Source organism: Adiantum capillus-veneris, chromosome 17, assembly GCF_014529385.1.
Source record: "Adiantum capillus-veneris isolate H3 chromosome 17, ASM1452938v2, whole genome shotgun sequence".
In the NCBI taxonomy this organism is placed as follows: Eukaryota; Viridiplantae; Streptophyta; class Polypodiopsida; order Polypodiales; family Pteridaceae; genus Adiantum; species Adiantum capillus-veneris.
The window spans coordinates 150,778,839-150,795,322 of NC_140947.1; the positions used below are offsets into that span (position 1 = coordinate 150,778,839).

Below are 16,484 nucleotides of genomic sequence, written 5' to 3' on the forward strand. Positions count from 1 at the left end.
GTGTGTTGCTGTTTTACTTTAATAAATAAACACTAATGAACATAAGAGTTCAAAAGACAGTTGGCTTTAGACAAGTGACTAGGGTAGCACAAAAACAACTCTGTCTTATAATTATTCTTGTAAATTGCTCATTCCAGTGCATAACTATAAAGGATGATTTGTGTTGTTTGCTCCATAAATTAGAAAGAGTCTGGTACATGAAGGACGGACAAGAGCTAAGTCAAAAAAAATTCAATAAAGGAGTGAGTCCTCACCTGCATCTGTTCAAACAATACAACAAATATGTTAGCCTTGAATGCATTTAACAGTTGTCAATAGTCTATATCAGTTGTTATTCATGTCCAAATTACAAACCTTTTAACTTAAAACCATTGTCCAAAGTAATCATTAATTCCAATTAGTATTAAAAAAAGTGTATTTGTTCTTTTAGTGTTCATTTTAAGATCCTGTAGTAAAAAAGGTCATCACTCCTTCAAGACCTAGGCGGATTTTTGTAGTTGGTATAGATAAGGTTATTACATATTCTAATTTTTTAAGAAAAAACCCTTAAATTGCTATATACATACATATCATTCTGATCAAAGGCCACCACCCCTTCCGATCCAAGTGAATTAATCCCAATATGAGCCAAAAAAAAGTACCTTTTCAATAGTCCTACCAAATGTATAATTTATCATGCAGCCATAATTAGTCCAAAAACACATCAAGGCCAAGCTAGAGCTCGCAGTCCTATTCATACTTCCTCTATCTCACAAATTCAACCCCTTATTTTGCGTTTTTTCTCCATAAAATTAGCTCGATTTTGGTAGAGGCTTCAACCACATATATGAATACCAAGTCATTATGCCCAATCGAGGTCCCTTATTTTGGAAACTAAAAAAATGTAGTACTCCCATCAGATAACCAGCTACTATAGCGATGCTATGCGCTACATGTAAGATGAAAGCCTTCTTTATATAGGTCGTTCAGCCAAAAAAGAAACCCATGTAGGTGATATGAGAACCCTCACTAAGCACCTACAAGATTAAAAAAACCCAAAACCATAGTATGCAGTAAAACCATTAGCCAATTGTACAACGTGCAGCAGGGTTAAAAAAACAATAATACCACCAATATGCCAACCTAACCAAAGACCCTTGGGCAAGGAACCATCCCCTTTGGTGTTGCAACCCACCTAATACCAATGCTCATATAGCCAGTACCTGAATGTGGCATCAGAAAAACACAAATCAATGTATGACGTCTTAGATGGTGCAACTTACTTCAAAGTACCACTAGAAAATTGCAACCAGTGTAAGACGCCTTAAATGGTGATGGTATACAAAATCGTGGGCCTATCTCTAGCATTTACAGGCTCCATCAAGCCCACATGTGAAGGGCATGGATTCCAACAAATTGCCATGAGCCTTTAAACAGTAAACAATATTTTTTGAATGGTGGGGTTATCATTTAGATCACAAGTGTGTACATGCTTGCCTAAATCACCAAAATCTTCAAACAAAGTGTTATACTTATCACAAGCACAATCAGGGATAATATTGTGTCTCGAAAAGTCATTGTTGTAAACTAGACTTCTAATCGGCTAATGATATGTCCAAGCAACAAATACATTATCCAATAATTTATGGTTGCCAAAAAGTAAGTCAAAACACTCACATAATATTGCCTTGGGTGAAAACCAATAAGTTCATTTTGGAACAGACAATGTATGTAAAGATCCAATGTAGAGGTCTTCTTTGAGAGCCACTTCCTTCCACAAGGGCCAAAAATTACATGCAAGGTACATATGATTACAAGTCAAGGAGGTGGTGGATGGGAGTAACTCTTCCTCTTCCCCTAGTAAAGCTACGAGACCTTCCTCTATTAAAGCTAGAAGAAGTACTAGGTGTAAGGAAAGATGTGAATGAGTTATTGGGGGTAGTTAAAGAGTTCAGTCTTTTCAGTGAGGGAGAATCATCATCATCGATGCACGTCTTGAGTAGACCATTAATGATTTTAACACCTTTGTAAGTAGCATAGGTAAAGTAGCGAGATATGTGCTCGGTTCTTCAGATTTGAGTTCCCGAAGAATATCAAGCATGAGGCCTTGAAAGATGCTAAAAGCAATTTGAGCAATAACAAGTTGCTTGGCCTGCCCACCCAACCCATAGTAAATAAGGGGGAGATGGAAATCTACAGGTTTCTTCAAGAAGAGATTTTCCAGGTGATTGAGAATATACCAGATCGCATGGTCAAACCACATGACACTAGAATCACAAAATGCTTTAGGGTCAACACATTTGCATACACACTTTAGGTAAGGCTGGGAAACATTCCAAATAGATTTAGTGTAGAAGTCTAGATTTCTTTTGGCCAACACTATATTTCCTTTCGTACAAATATATAAACATGCATTAAATGAACACTTAGAATGGTCAACAAAGTTGAGGCTGAAGGGAGCCTTAATGAGTTTTCCTTTGTCCAAGAGTTGTCCTCCTTTTAAAACCTTGAGTCTGCAATCCTCCACAATGGAAGCAGGGAGGTTGGCCAGATACACCCATGTTTCACTAAGGATAGGTGCCAAAAAGGCTTTGTCAGGGAGGACCCAAAGTTGATGGTCCACACAAAAAGACTCCACCTCAATTTGTTTGACAGCTAAAAAAGGGACTTTAAAAAACTTTAGGCACCATTTCGAACAGGTTTCAGAGTGAAAAGATTGTTTTGAAACTCCTTGACCGCTTCTAAAGTAGCACTATCTCTGCAAAAGATATCCCGAGTTTGTGGGATAGCAGGAGTGGTGGGGGTACTAATAAAAGTTGGATTAAGGCCACATAACTTCTTAAGAAAGTTTGATAACTCTACCCCTGATGAAGAGAACGGCGCTACCTCTTGATTGTATTGTAAAGAAAGTATAGGCAATTTAGCAATGTACTTAGGAGATCATAGCTACACCATCCTTACTATCCATGTCTAAGTGGCCAAGATTTTGACACCGTCATTAAAAGATAGCATGTGCAAAATAGAAGACTTCTTACCTGAAGCTAAAGTCGATTCATAAATAAGTTGTGATGCTTCCAAGCTGCTAATACATCTCAAGACAAGGAAAGCTACCACAGAAAGAGGTTCAGAGAATAATTCCAGACCTTGAGAAAGAGCAAGGGCCTGTAACAAATGATTTGACGAGTTAGAAAGATTTTACGTAGGGTAGGTAGTTACAATGCTCTTGCCCTTTTGGGCAAGCAAGGGCCTAGTTCTAAGGACAAGGGATTTTTTTGGGGGTGATCTTTTAAGTAAATTCTTTTTTTTCTTCTAAAATTCTTGCATGCTTCTCCGGGTCCGGGATGACTCTCATGCGCTGCCAATTTATAATGAGTGCGATCCTAAAAGATTATATAAAAATCAAGGTTAGTAGTAACGTTAGATAAACTTGCAACCCTTTAACCGGCAAAGTTAGGAGACTATGATAGCTGTGAGCAGGTATCTATAATTATAGTGTAAGAGGGGCCACCTAGCACCATCCAACCTAAACACGAATTATAGACAATGGGTCCAAATTAGCTCTATAATCCAAACAAGTCTCTAAAGCCAATGTCTTGTTTCTCCTGAAAACTAGGATAGCCTTGTGTGTAGGACGTGTGTGTAGCTATTTTACTTTAATAAATAAACACAAATGAACTTAACAATTCAAAAGACAGCTTGCTTTAGACAAGTGACCAAGGGTAACACAAAAACGACTCATCTTAGAATTATTTTTGTACATTGCTATGAGAATGAGGTCTCATTCTAGTGTATAAGTATAAAGGATGATTTGTGTTGTTTGCTCCATAAAGTAGAAAGAGGCTGGTACATGAAGGATGGACAACAGCTAGGCCAAAAAAATTCCAAGAAAGGAGAGAGTCTTCACCTGCATCCATTCAAACAAGACAACGAATATGTTAGCCTTGAATGCATTTTACAGGTTGTCAATGGACTATATTGGTTGTTATTCTATGTCCAGATTATGACCTTGTTAACTTAAAACCATTGCCCATAGTAATCGTTAATTCCAGTTATGTCAAAAAATTATGTATTTATTGTTTTAGTGTTCATTTAGGTGCATGTAGTCAAAAGGTCATCACTCTTTATAGACCTAGGTAGATTTTTGTAGTTGTTATAGATAAGGTTATTATATAACCCCATTAGAAAAAAAAAACGTAGCTATATACATACATATCATTCTGATCGGAAGGCCACCACCCCTTTTGATCCAAGTAAATTACTCCCAATATGAGCCCAAAAAAAAAAAGTACCTTTTCAACAATGCTACCAGACTGTATAATTTTTTATAAAGTAGCCAAAATTAGTCCAAAAACACATCAAGACCAAGCAAGAGCTCGCGGTCCTATTCATACTGCCTCTATCCCAGAAACTCAAGCCCTGTTTTTTTGTGTGGTTTGCTCCATAAAATTAGCTCAAGTTTGGCATAGGCTTCAACCACACATATGAATACCAAATCATTATGCCCAAATGAGGTCCCTTCTTTTGGAAACTAAAAAAATGTAGTACCCATCAAAAAACCAACTACTGTAGCGATGTCGTGTGTTGCATGTAAGGCAAAAAACCTCTATATATAGCTCCTTTAGCAAAAAAAAAAAACCCCTGTAGATGATGTGAGAACCATCACTAAGCGCCTACAAGATTAAAAAACCCAAAACCATAACATGCAGTAATTACATTAGCCCATTGTACAACGTGAAGCAAGGTTTAAAAAAACAGTAATTCCACTAGTATGCCAATGTAGCTAGAACCCCTTGGGCAAGGAATCATCCCCTAGGTGTTGTAACCCACCTAATACCAATGATCATACAACGAGTATCTCAATGTGTCATAAAAAAAACGCAAACCAATGTATGTCGTCTTAGATGGTGCAACTTACCTCAAAGTACCACAAAAAAAACACAAACCAATGTAAGCCGCGTATACAAAAATAGGGGCCTATCTCCAACATGTTGAGACTCCATCAAGCCCACATTTGAAGGGCATGGATTATAACAAATTTCCAGGAGCCTTTGAATAGTAAACGATAGCAATCGAGCAGAGGTTTTTCTAAAACTCTTTTACTTTTAACGGTATGCACCAATTAATAGTGATGAATACATCCATAAATTCTAATAAACCAATGGTTTGTGTGTCCCTAACTATAACACCTAAACTCTTAAGTAAAGCAAAACAGGTGTTGAAAACCCCGACAAAGTATGCCTTTCGAAAGAGTGAAATATTGTGATCAAAGCGCTACATCGCATAACGAAACCAAGGCAAGTAGTTCCACAAACCTGCAAAGGTTGCTCTGTGAGTTCCATATCCACACAGTAAGCGGCAATGAGCACACCCCTTTCTTTCAAATACACACACTAAAACACAATCAAGGGTAAGTGTAGGGCAAAAAGTGCCCACACCTCTTTAAATCGAAGCAGGTTGAGGTTGAAGCATCATGATGAGCCATGATCAATATCTCCCATCATTACTTGCACGATCCGATAGGGCACCATTCCATATGGGTCACAAATGTGAGCGTCTCAGTGAGGCTAGGAGTATGTAGTTTTAGGTTAAGGTGCACTGGGCAACCTGAGAGCAGGATATGCGGCAGAGGGGGAGCGAGGGGGGAGAGACGACAAAAGGGGCGTGAAGCGGACATTGGTAGAAGGAGGAGAATTAAACCTCCACGTTTAACCTTATCGTCACGAGGTTACATTTACTATGCACCCTCTATAAGGGTAACTTCCCACGAGGAAAATGTATAAGAGGTAACCAAGTGCAAAAAGCAAAAAACTAGCCACCTTTGAGTGGGTACGTGTGCCCACAGACCCTTGCCGGTCAAGGAAAAAGAAAGAAAACGAGATTAGTTCCAGAGTGATTCTAGCCGTAAAGAGGGTGAGCGAGTGCAAGAGTGACTTTTGTGTTCCATAAGGTGAATTGGGGTCAATTCATTAAGGAAAAAGACCATGTTTTAACCAATGAGGGCATGTAGCAATAGTAGTGTGCGTGTGCGTGCGTGTGCGTGTGTGTGTGTGTGTGTGCATGTTTGTTTTGGGTGAGTGAGTGGAGCATGGTTTTGTGTTCTTTGTTGTTTTATTTGTAGTCTCAAGACTTGCTTTTGGGTGTGTGTATGTGGGAGTGTGAAGTTTGTATTTTGAGTATGGTTTTTCGTTTGCTTTTTTGGTTTTGGTTTTGTGTTTTTTGTTTCTTTTTGTTTGCTATTATTGTTTTTGTTTTGGGTTTTCTTGTTTTTCAGTTGTGATTGTGCTTTCTTATTTGTTTGCTTTGTGGCACTCTTCTCTCTCTACGAGGTTTTCTAGGATCTTATATGGTGGTCTTGAGAGTTCCTTCACTACCTTCTTGGAGTTCCCTCCGCCTTTAGGAAGTGGATTGTCCTCTATACTAGATGATATCTTGTTAGTATGCATCTCCTCTTAGGTGTCGTCTACGAGTTGCATACGGCATGATTCCATAGAGGGAGACAAAGCAAGTGTACTCCCATTGAGTAGGGGGCTATTAGGCTGTTGGGCTATCGAGATTTGTTGAGGTTGTTCTCTTGGATGGTTGATTCTAGCTAAAAGGGAAGGGGAGCGTGCCCACACACAACAAGAAGGAAGGTAGGGGTTTTGCTAGAGGGGGAGGAGGAGCCATAGGGACATAGAGTGATGAAATGTAGACAATGTAACAAAAGGCCGTAGATGAATTTAGACCTTAGGTAGCACTTTACTTTGAACAAGCCATGCTAGTGGGTTTTTGAAACAAATGCTCACATAACCACGAGGTAAATAGTGGTGAAGACAAACCTTGTTACAACCCTGTTGGCTTCAATTGTAGCCCCTTGTTGGTCTTCTTACGGTCTCTTATGGTAGATTTCTAAGTGATGCCACTTGATTCTTCTCTATCATCTTTACCATCGACTAATCCCTCCCTTTTGTTTTTCCACAGCCCTTGGTTTTAGATAGTATCAGTTTGCGGGCTTTGCCTGTCATTGAGCTACTGCCATGGTAGCCGTTCGTTACTCCACATCACTGCTAGTAGCTATTTGGTGGTCTCGGTCTTTGGTATGTAGTTGATGAGTGAGCTTTTGGTGGTATCTTTCATAGGCTATTGTCATCTTCTTTCCTCTTAGCTTGCCATGGCACTTTTAACTCTCTTTAGGAGAGAGGTTTTCTCTTAGCTTTTTAGCTTTTAGTTTGCCCATGTGGCCAGTTGTATACAATTTTGAGATGTTGCCTTTGATCATGCTTCGTAAGCAGTTTTGCACTTTCCCTTAATTGACGTCATGAGGGGCTCTTGAGGGGCTTTGCAAGTAATAGAATTCAGCCCCTTCTCCTTGCGTGCATGTGCACACACACACACACACACACACACACACACACACACACACACACACACACAGAGAGAGAGAGAGAGAGAGAGAGAGAGAGAGAGAGAGAGAGAGAGAGAGAGAGAGAGAGAGAGAGAGAGAGAGAGAGAGAGAGAGAGAGAGATCACATTGTACGAACGAGTGCGAGGGAAGAGAAGAGACGGTTTTACCTTTATGTCTCAAGGCTCTTCTAGTGCATACTGTAAGGAGAAAAAACGAGACAAAGCCCCTTTAAAAAAAAGACACCAAACAAAAAAAACAAGCCTAATATTAGAAAAGAAGAGGCGGATGTCACTTTTACTAACTACGTGTATCCGTCTCACTGACACTTTTTAGAGCACTCTTAAGCGAGAGACACATAGTAGGCAAGGCACTACAATAGTAGGTAGATTAGAAACAGAGCAGGTCTGCACCTAGCTTAATTGCCAAGAGGAGCACATGAGAATGTTAAGTAACAAACCATTAGTAAAGTTCTTGTGTGTTGGGTTGGGGCTAGGTATGCAGGCAGAAAGTTGTTCCCATAAGTCGTGTTGGGATCCCGTATGTAGAGGCAAACTAATGGGACTGGAGGCGAGGTAGGCATGAACATGCAAAACACTCGGGTGCGATCAATGCGATGGATCTGATAAGAGTGTGTAACATGTAGCATAGGACCCGCGGCGTCTTCCCTTCTAGCAAACCTTCGCATGCCACTACACTCACAATGGCCTTGCCTAAAACCTCACTCTCAAACCAACCTACCTTGATTTTTCCTTCCGATGAAAGTGTCAAGCACGTAAAAAATACAGGTAAAGTGAAAGAGAGCCTCCTTGAAGCAAGCTGAATAGAAGGAAGTACTGTAGGCAGCAGACACAACACCCTTTTATGAACACATCCATGTAGGTGTCACATAAGTTCTTAAATCCAGTTAGCCTTATGGGTCGTGGATCCAATATGACGTCCATCATAAACTGCAAAAAGGATGTAGCTGTAGCCACAAATACCTCCCCTCGAAACCTCTTTGAGCTCACAAAATCTTGCTAGTATTTCTTCCCCGACATCCCAACCCATGGACTAAATGGAAGGGAACCTTGAACAATGATGCACACTTTGCTAAACGTTGACCGGTTTCCTCCACTGTCACAAAGTAGCATCAGTTTGGGCATGGGACATTGAATAATGTGCGATCACAAGTGCAACTACCTAAACTTGCAGACAAACAAATGAATATACAGAAGCAAAAGAATCACAATTTTGATTTTGATAACCTTGACATGGAAAGACACATCCACACACAAATATTTGTATTTCCATTGATAATCGTTCCTATAAATATATTATAGGAGTTCAAGTTGTGAACTCAAGGTGGGCTCATCTAGAAGACACTTAGGGGGGCACATGCAGCTCGATAGTGCTTGGTCAGCTAAAAAGGCCCAAGGAACCCACCTCTTTTTTGTTAGCATCCCCAACGTCTCTTGAATGATCCTAACGTTTAGTCACGAACGACCCATTCACTATCGCACCAACGCAGAAGAAGACCTCTATGCACACAATCTTGTAGCCTTTTAGACCTTCAAATTTCTTAGTACTTGAGTCCTTCGGCTCCTCTACTAGCCAACACACTAGCTTCATCCAAGCCGACAACATTGTGCGCACATGTGTGGAGAGAATTCACTTTATTGACGGAGACTGTGATGTCCACATCACATTACAAAGCATGTTGTAGGAACCCAAGCAATGCTTTCTAAGATCTATTTGTACATGCCACATGTATGATTCGTGTACTGTGTTTTCTCTTTTTGCTTCATGTACTATTTTCCATTAGTATACAATGTCTGTTGTTAATTTTTTTGTCCTTCCAGTAGAGGGATGTCAAATAGAAGATGAAAGATTGATGTGTTGTCTGTAGAAGTGGGAAAAACGATGTGTGTGTGTGTGTGTGTGTGTGTGTGAGAGAGAGAGAGAGAGAGAGAGAGAGAGAGAGAGAGAGAGAGAGAGAGAGAGAGAGAGAGAGAGAGAGAGAGAGAGAGAGAGAGAGAGAGAGAGAGAGAGAGATCCATCTACTAGGAGCTATTAGACTGCCTTCTATCAAATGTCTAGAATCCCCAAGCCCAAAGCAAAGAAGAACACACACACAAGGGCCCGTAAGCCCACACACCAGTCCACTGTATATACACTACTGAAACCTGGAAATTTTGAGCGTAATCAAGCCCAAACAAATCTAAAAATTTAGTCCTTATATCTTGCCTGCACCAATGTGCATTTGATGAAATTTTGATGCCAAAACAACTCGCATCCAGAGATAGCGCTCGCGGTATCCACTTCCAATTATGTCATGCATGAGTAACTATGTGTGCATTTGTATGGAAGAGAGTTCCTCCTTCATAGTGTTCAAACAGGTTGTGTTAGCGGAGATGAAGTAAATAGCAATGTATTTTGTCGTTGGGAACATACCTGCCATCCATCAACATAGCTAAAGTTTGAATTCAACATACATTAACGATGTAAAAGTCTTGCATTGGAAAAAATATGATGAAAAAGGTCATCCTCGGACACCAGAGATGAGCATATTGCAACTCCAACACCAGGGTACAAAAAAGGACAGACGGGGGAAAGACACATCCCTATGTATTATATAAATGGGTGAGAACGGTGCCACCTCCCAGCCATATTTGTGTATTGTCGTGTTTCCCATGTATTCATTGGATTTTCATGACTTTTTTTTTTTGCTTCCTTTTTCAATTGTGATATTTGGGCAGAAGCATGCGTGCACATATTACATCGACTTGTATATCTGTTAAATGATGACACGATGACTAGAGCTACAAACAACAAATGCACAACACGGAAAAAGCACTCATTCATAAGAGCGGCTTGTATACCAAGTTGTGAAACTCCCATAAAGGATTAATATCTCGATGCAGGATGAACACAACTCGCCTCCCCATAACTCAAAAAAGAAGAATATGCATATGAAAGAACGAACAACAAACAAACAAAGGAAGGCATTGCAAGTAGTAGCCTCTTTATAGTTTGAAATAGACAAGTTGTCACAAAACTGGAAACAAGGTTGTAAGGTAGTCAACAACAACATAACGATTTGCCAAAACTTGTGCAACAACATCGTACTCCAGAATCATACTACTCGTCTTTCATTTGTATGCTGGCATCCTTGATAGTTTCTTTAGTCTCATACATCCGAGCTAGTATAAATTTCAGCATACTCTTGTACATGTACACCCTACACTGTTTCATAAATATGGCCTCTATGATCACAACTCATGTATCTTGTTCAAGCTGTAAAACTATACCTAAAACAAGATATGTCGTTATCTCCCCTAAAAGAGAGAGATGCGGCAGCTACGTGTACCTTGATCGACTTTGAAGTGACGTGGCAGTCCACCTCGGCTCTTCATTTCAACCCCTACTTCAACCCTTTATTTTCATTGCCACACGCAGACAATCGGACACGCAGCAGCTTAAGCTTCCCCGCTAACGTTTTTCTTCAGCGCCCACCTTGTCAATATCCTTGCGCAAAGCTCTGGGCCGCCCTCTTGCGATCGAGCGTTTTAGGAAATCAATTGGGTCACTGTTGCGCGCATCTAGCTCATGAAGGCGATGCTCTCCTTACCAAAGCAGCGCTTTTCAACATATTTTGAGTAAGTTCAGACGTCTAATTTAGTGTTTGCCTTGATGTCGATGCAGACAGTGGTTAAGTCCAAAAAGCTAAGTAGCATACAATTTCAGGCTGTGTAATCTGGCAGGGAAGGGGCTATACATTTTCTCGCTTTTTGTGTGCTATCTCTGCATTTAAAGAGCGCTGAAATATGGTTTCTAGCATTATGCACTTAAAATGCAAACAAGGCCTCTGGCTGTTGGTGCAGCATGGTAGGGGTATGCTTGCTAGAGGGGCTGTTATGTTTCAACAATTATGGAAATCTTGGCTAGTGTCCAGCTGCTACATCAGCATGTAATCTCTATGTCAACTGACCATTGAGTCTAGTGAACATCCTGTTTGTCTTACTTCATGTTTTTAATGCATACTTATGATTTATTAACGCTTTTCTTCATCATGTGGCTATGTTGTTGTTGCTGGCCACTTTGCCTTTTCTTGAAAGGTTTGATCAGAGGCTTGCAGATTTTGTTTACTGAAAGCATTTGAACGATCTAGTGGAGGACAATGATTTAAGTGCTACGCGACCACTTTTTTAATCAAAGGATTGTAGATGTCATTTACTGGAGCAAACTTTGAGTGAAGAAGTGAACTTGAGTTTTGATATCACTCCATACTGGCATTTCACAACCTCAAATGTCCCCCATTAACAGGAGGTCATAAAGTCAACATACAACTAAGGGCTAGAATGCAATGCAATGTTTTCCCTGTATTGCTCTCAAAGCTGTACGTTGGGCAGCTTGGAGAGGTACACTGTACACAATAAATTTAAAGAAGAAGTTTCAGGCATCACAAAGGTAGTACAAATTGTGCTCACTTGGTGGAAACGTGGCTCTTTGTTGAATTTTGAGATTGATTAGTACAGTATGAAGTTTCTGAGAAATTGATCAAGAAGTATCTCTTATATAGCCACTTGGTACATAGTGAATAGGAGGTTGGGCCATAGGTGCACACACTTGTTTATGTTAGGTGGCTAGCATTTTTTGTCAAAATAGCACAATGTTGAAGCACATATGGGATAAACACGCCGTCACAGACAATTGCCAGAGAGAGAGAGAGAGAGAGAGAGAGAGAGAGAGAGAGAGAGAGAGAGAGAGAGAGAGAGAGAGAGAGAGAGAGAGAGAGAGAGATGAAATGAAATGTTATATTAACGTCTTCAAAGGGCCAAAGTGACCTATGAGACCAGAAAGTTACAATGTGGTGGATCTGATACAAAGTCAGAGTAACAAGATGACAAAATAACAGAATGACAAAATAAAATACTATGGAATCCTAAACTGCTAGGTGTGAACTAAGCAGCTAGCTGGATCCACAGTAGATCCAACATCGGTCGCTGGCAGATCTCATCAATCTCCTCTAGCTTACGTAGGATGGTTTTGTGACAAGGCCCAGATACATGGACACCCACTTGTCTCATGGGACACGATGTGCTATTGGCCAGATACGCACATCTTCACACTAGCTGCGGATCGAGACGCACATCTTCACACCAGCTGCGGATCGAGACTGGGAGATACAACGGAGTACCAGCAGAGGCCAGGACATGTCCCTTGTGTGACATCGAGCCTGAGACAAAGTTGCACTACACATGCCATTGCCCCGTCTACTACGAGATACGAGGTCGCTTCCATTGCTTGTTTAGAGAGGGCTTTTGACCATTCTCTAGAGTCATGCGGTACGAGGATCAGAGATGCCTGGGTTTGTTTTTGCTAGAGCTGCGCAGACACAGAGAGAGCCTGATGAGAGGAGAGGCTAGCCAGTCTCAGAGACAGATCACAGACTTCTTTAGAGCTGCCACTGGACACTTGGAGGAGTTACGAGAGAACGAGAGAGAGAGAGAGAGAGAGAGAGAGAGAGAGAGAGAGAGAGAGAGAGAGAGAGAGAGAGAGAGAGAGAGAGAGAGAGAGAGAGAGAGAGAATTGGCGAGTCAAGCTTGAGATTGCACCAATTAACTATAGTTGGATTTTTGCCAGCAGGACACAGTTTTCACCACGATAGGCAGCATCACGCTTTGGACCATGTGGAAGGCTCGATGTGCCCACATTCTGGGCTCACAGTCCTCCCCTACATCCACCATTTTGACAGCCATTTGGACTGAGCTGCTGCATGCTCTTCGCAAACAGAGTGATTCATCAATTGGCTTCTCTACTCAAATGAAGTTGCCGAAACGCAGCTGAACTACATTATGTCAAATATGAAAATCGCCTGCATCAAAAGTCCCATCTTGCTTAGCTTCTTGCTCTACCAAATTCAAGGAGTTATATTGAGGGGTGGAGCTAGTCGATGACGCTTTACTAAATCAGGATTGAGAGGATGCTTCAGAGCGCTTGGAGAGACAATGGAGCATGAGGATCAGCAGTTGGAGCAGCCTAGGATCAGCGTGAGGTGCCCGAGGATAGGCCAGTTTAGTAGCTTCTTGATTCTTTGGAGATTTAGTCGCACGTGCCCCTTACAACAAACATTAGGGAGACTAGGATAGTGAGTCTCCTCATGTAGCTGAGGAGTTAGATTATTTAGTAGGTTTTGCATCACCGGTAGAATCCAAATGCCTTTTTATTTATGTATTTTCCTCCTCACTTCTTTGCTTGTGGTCCATGGAGATTTCTAGAGGACACTTCCTAAACTTATTGAAGCCGATTGAGGGGCCTAAAATTTAACTGAAGACTTAGGGCTCAGGATCAAATCCGTACCCTAACAACTTGCAGATCAGTGGCCGAGGGGCCTAAAACCCTTTAAAGACTTCTCAAAGACAAATTAGCATAAAAATTGATGATGTGGTAGCATGTATGAACATTCTCAAAACATCCTCAACAAATCTCCCAGTTTTGTAGAGTTTTCAATAGTTTCTTAACTTACATTTTGCCACCTCTCTTGCCTCAAGTTGTCATGTGACACATCCAACCCTATGTGTCCGTGGACAAGCTACAGCATGATCAGGGTTCAGTACAGCATGATCAGGGTTCAGTCAGTCCAGTCAGTCTAGATTTAGCAGTGATCTGGCACTTTTGTGAGTCTATTTGTAGACCGTGCATGCCCAGTCACTTAGCATAGATGCATATCCTCTGGTTGCACACAGCATGATCATCAATATTTCCTTCAGAATCCATCAGATTCAGTTAGGGGATTTTTCCAATGCATTTAGCCTATTTTCCCTATTTTTGGTATTTTTCACTTATTATTTTTAAGTGACTTCCCAACAAAAGTAGGTAGGGCAATTTTGCTAAGTTAATATATAAGCAAACCCAAGTTAGCACTTTCTGGCAGAAGAGGCAGCAGGAGCACATGCTCAACAGGCACCTTCTCAGCAGAACCCCAGCAGTACCCCCAGCGTTTTTGGTCTCCATCCTAGCTACACCCTCAGCACCCTAGCGTTTTTTGTTCCTAGCAGTTTTCCACCGCATCAAGCACCAAGCCTTGGCGTTTCCAGCTTTCCCAAGATCGCCACATACTTTGCCTCTGTGGTGGAAGATGACGTAGAATTTTGGAGACATGATCTCCATGACATGATTGCTCCAGCAAAAAGAAAAACGTAGTTGGACGTGGATCTTCGATTATTTAGAGTAGGGGAGCCGAGAGAGATTTTGGAGGGAGCTTTTGAGGAAGCTTTTCATGGAAAATGGACTAGTTGGTAAATTTATTGAAAAAGCTTCCTCGACCAGATCCTTAGCGGTTGCATCAACATGCACTAACGCCAGCAGCAGTCCCAGATTTTGCTAGCGTTTTTCAGATGCAACAGCGTTTTCATTTTCAGCCATAAATGCAGCAGATGCAGCAGCGTTTTCAGCATTCCCCACAGTAGCAGATTCAGCCCTTGAAGCATTGCAGAAGACCCCCATTTTCAGCCCTTGAAAACGCAGCCAAAACAGTCATTTTCAGCCACCCAAAACAGCCCAAAGATTAGCAGATTTTTAGTAGATAGAAGACCACAGATTTCAGCCATAAAGTCGTCGTCGTCATCACCGGCATAGTCCCAGATTGCATCAGTCCATTGCATCGTCATTGTACCACTTTGTGCAATCAATAAGTAGACCACTCTCGCCGACGAGAGTGGGGCCTTCGGAGGAGGGTTTTACGTCCCTGGTGTCGTATCTCTCTTCTCTCTATCTCTCAGTCTCATACACTCGCACGCACAGTGTCCATTCACTTTGTTTGTGATCATAGCACCTTCCATTAAGAACAAAAGGAACCTTGAGCACAGTTGGGAGCACTCATCTTGAGCAAAGCGCAAACAATCATTCCGCTGCACCTAAGACAAGTAGTTCCTCCTTCTTGGGCACTAGCAAGCACAAGAGCCTCTTGACAATTTACTCAGCCGTGGATTCCGATCTGGGCAGTTTTCAGGAACATGGTTCAATCACTTGATGTGTACCCAGTGCAACCGCCTTTGCCATCGCTATTGCCACCATCTCTCCCACCTCCACCCGGATACAATGATTGGAGTGCTTATGGTTTCTACTATTATTATCTACATCCTCGCTTTGCGGCGAATCAACCAAAGGACTTCAAGGATGGTGGATCTAAGATTTTTTTTTTAAAACCTTTTCCTCTGTGAAAAATAGGAAGAACGCCTCACAGTTCCTGCTGCAATTTGATACCATTTATGCCTTGGGGAGCTACACAGAAGAATCCAAGATTACTTGAGCGACGGGATTTCTCATAGATAATGTTATGCAGTGGTGGAGTTCAATAGCTATCAAGCCGCATGCTCCAAGGACTTGGCGAGCTCCCAAAGATATTTATGCTTGGAGCCACATGACATCCCTATTTGAAGTACAACATTTGACAAAATGAGGTAATGTGAAAATGCTTGCCAGGAAACAATGGAAGACTAAAACCAAAGGTTCCTCGCCGTTTACCTTCCGGTGTCTTTCTTCAAGCTCATCACCTTGGAGAACCAATACGAGCTCTATACCATTGGATCGCCATCACCTCTTGTAACAAACTTGGACACCCCAAGTTTGGAATCTGTTGCGACATGAGAGAGAGAGATTTACTTAAAACCTTTATAAAATTCAATCACAAGTCAATTGAGTCGACACGGCCCGATGTAGTTCCGTGTCTCGAATTAGACGTAGCTAAACCGAAAGCCTCAAGGTAAAGTTCACAAATTTGAGGAGTATCTGCTAGGTCCTCCTCCGTCCACTTCACATTCAACACTGAATAGTTCTTAAATTTCACTAAGAACTGCCGAATCACTTTATCTTCTACTTTTCTTTCCTTATGAGCCAAAATCTATTCTTGAACGAGTAGCGCCTTGCTCTCTTCCACTTCGGGTTGCTCATCAGGCTCCCCATCAAAACTGGCACCTCACCCTTAACGGGTTTCAACAGCTTCACATGAAATGCATTGTGAATCTTCCAAGTATTTGGGAACTTGAGTTTGAAGGATACATCATTTATCTCTTCTTTAATCTGGAAAGGGCCATAATACCTCATGCTAAGCTTTGGAAAAAGCCGCTCCTTTCCCTTTCGT

The 16,484-nt window shown here is 41.4% G+C and overlaps 1 protein-coding gene and 1 pseudogene across 3 annotated transcripts in view; one reads left to right on the top strand and one right to left on the bottom strand.

The window, feature by feature from the left end:
• Window positions 1-7,915: 7,915 nt before the first annotated feature.
• Window positions 7,916-9,832, bottom strand: LOC147438322 (scarecrow-like protein 9; annotated as a pseudogene).
• Window positions 9,833-10,765: 933 nt separating this feature from the next.
• Window positions 10,766-16,484, top strand: part of LOC147438323 (uncharacterized) — a 56,120-nt gene continuing 50,401 nt past the window's right edge. For all 3 annotated transcript variants that reach the window (XM_086487606.1, XM_086487607.1, XM_086487608.1), the window contains exon 1: window positions 10,766-10,998. The gene's annotated coding sequence lies outside the window, so the exon portion shown is untranslated. The remainder of the gene's footprint in view (window positions 10,999-16,484) is intronic.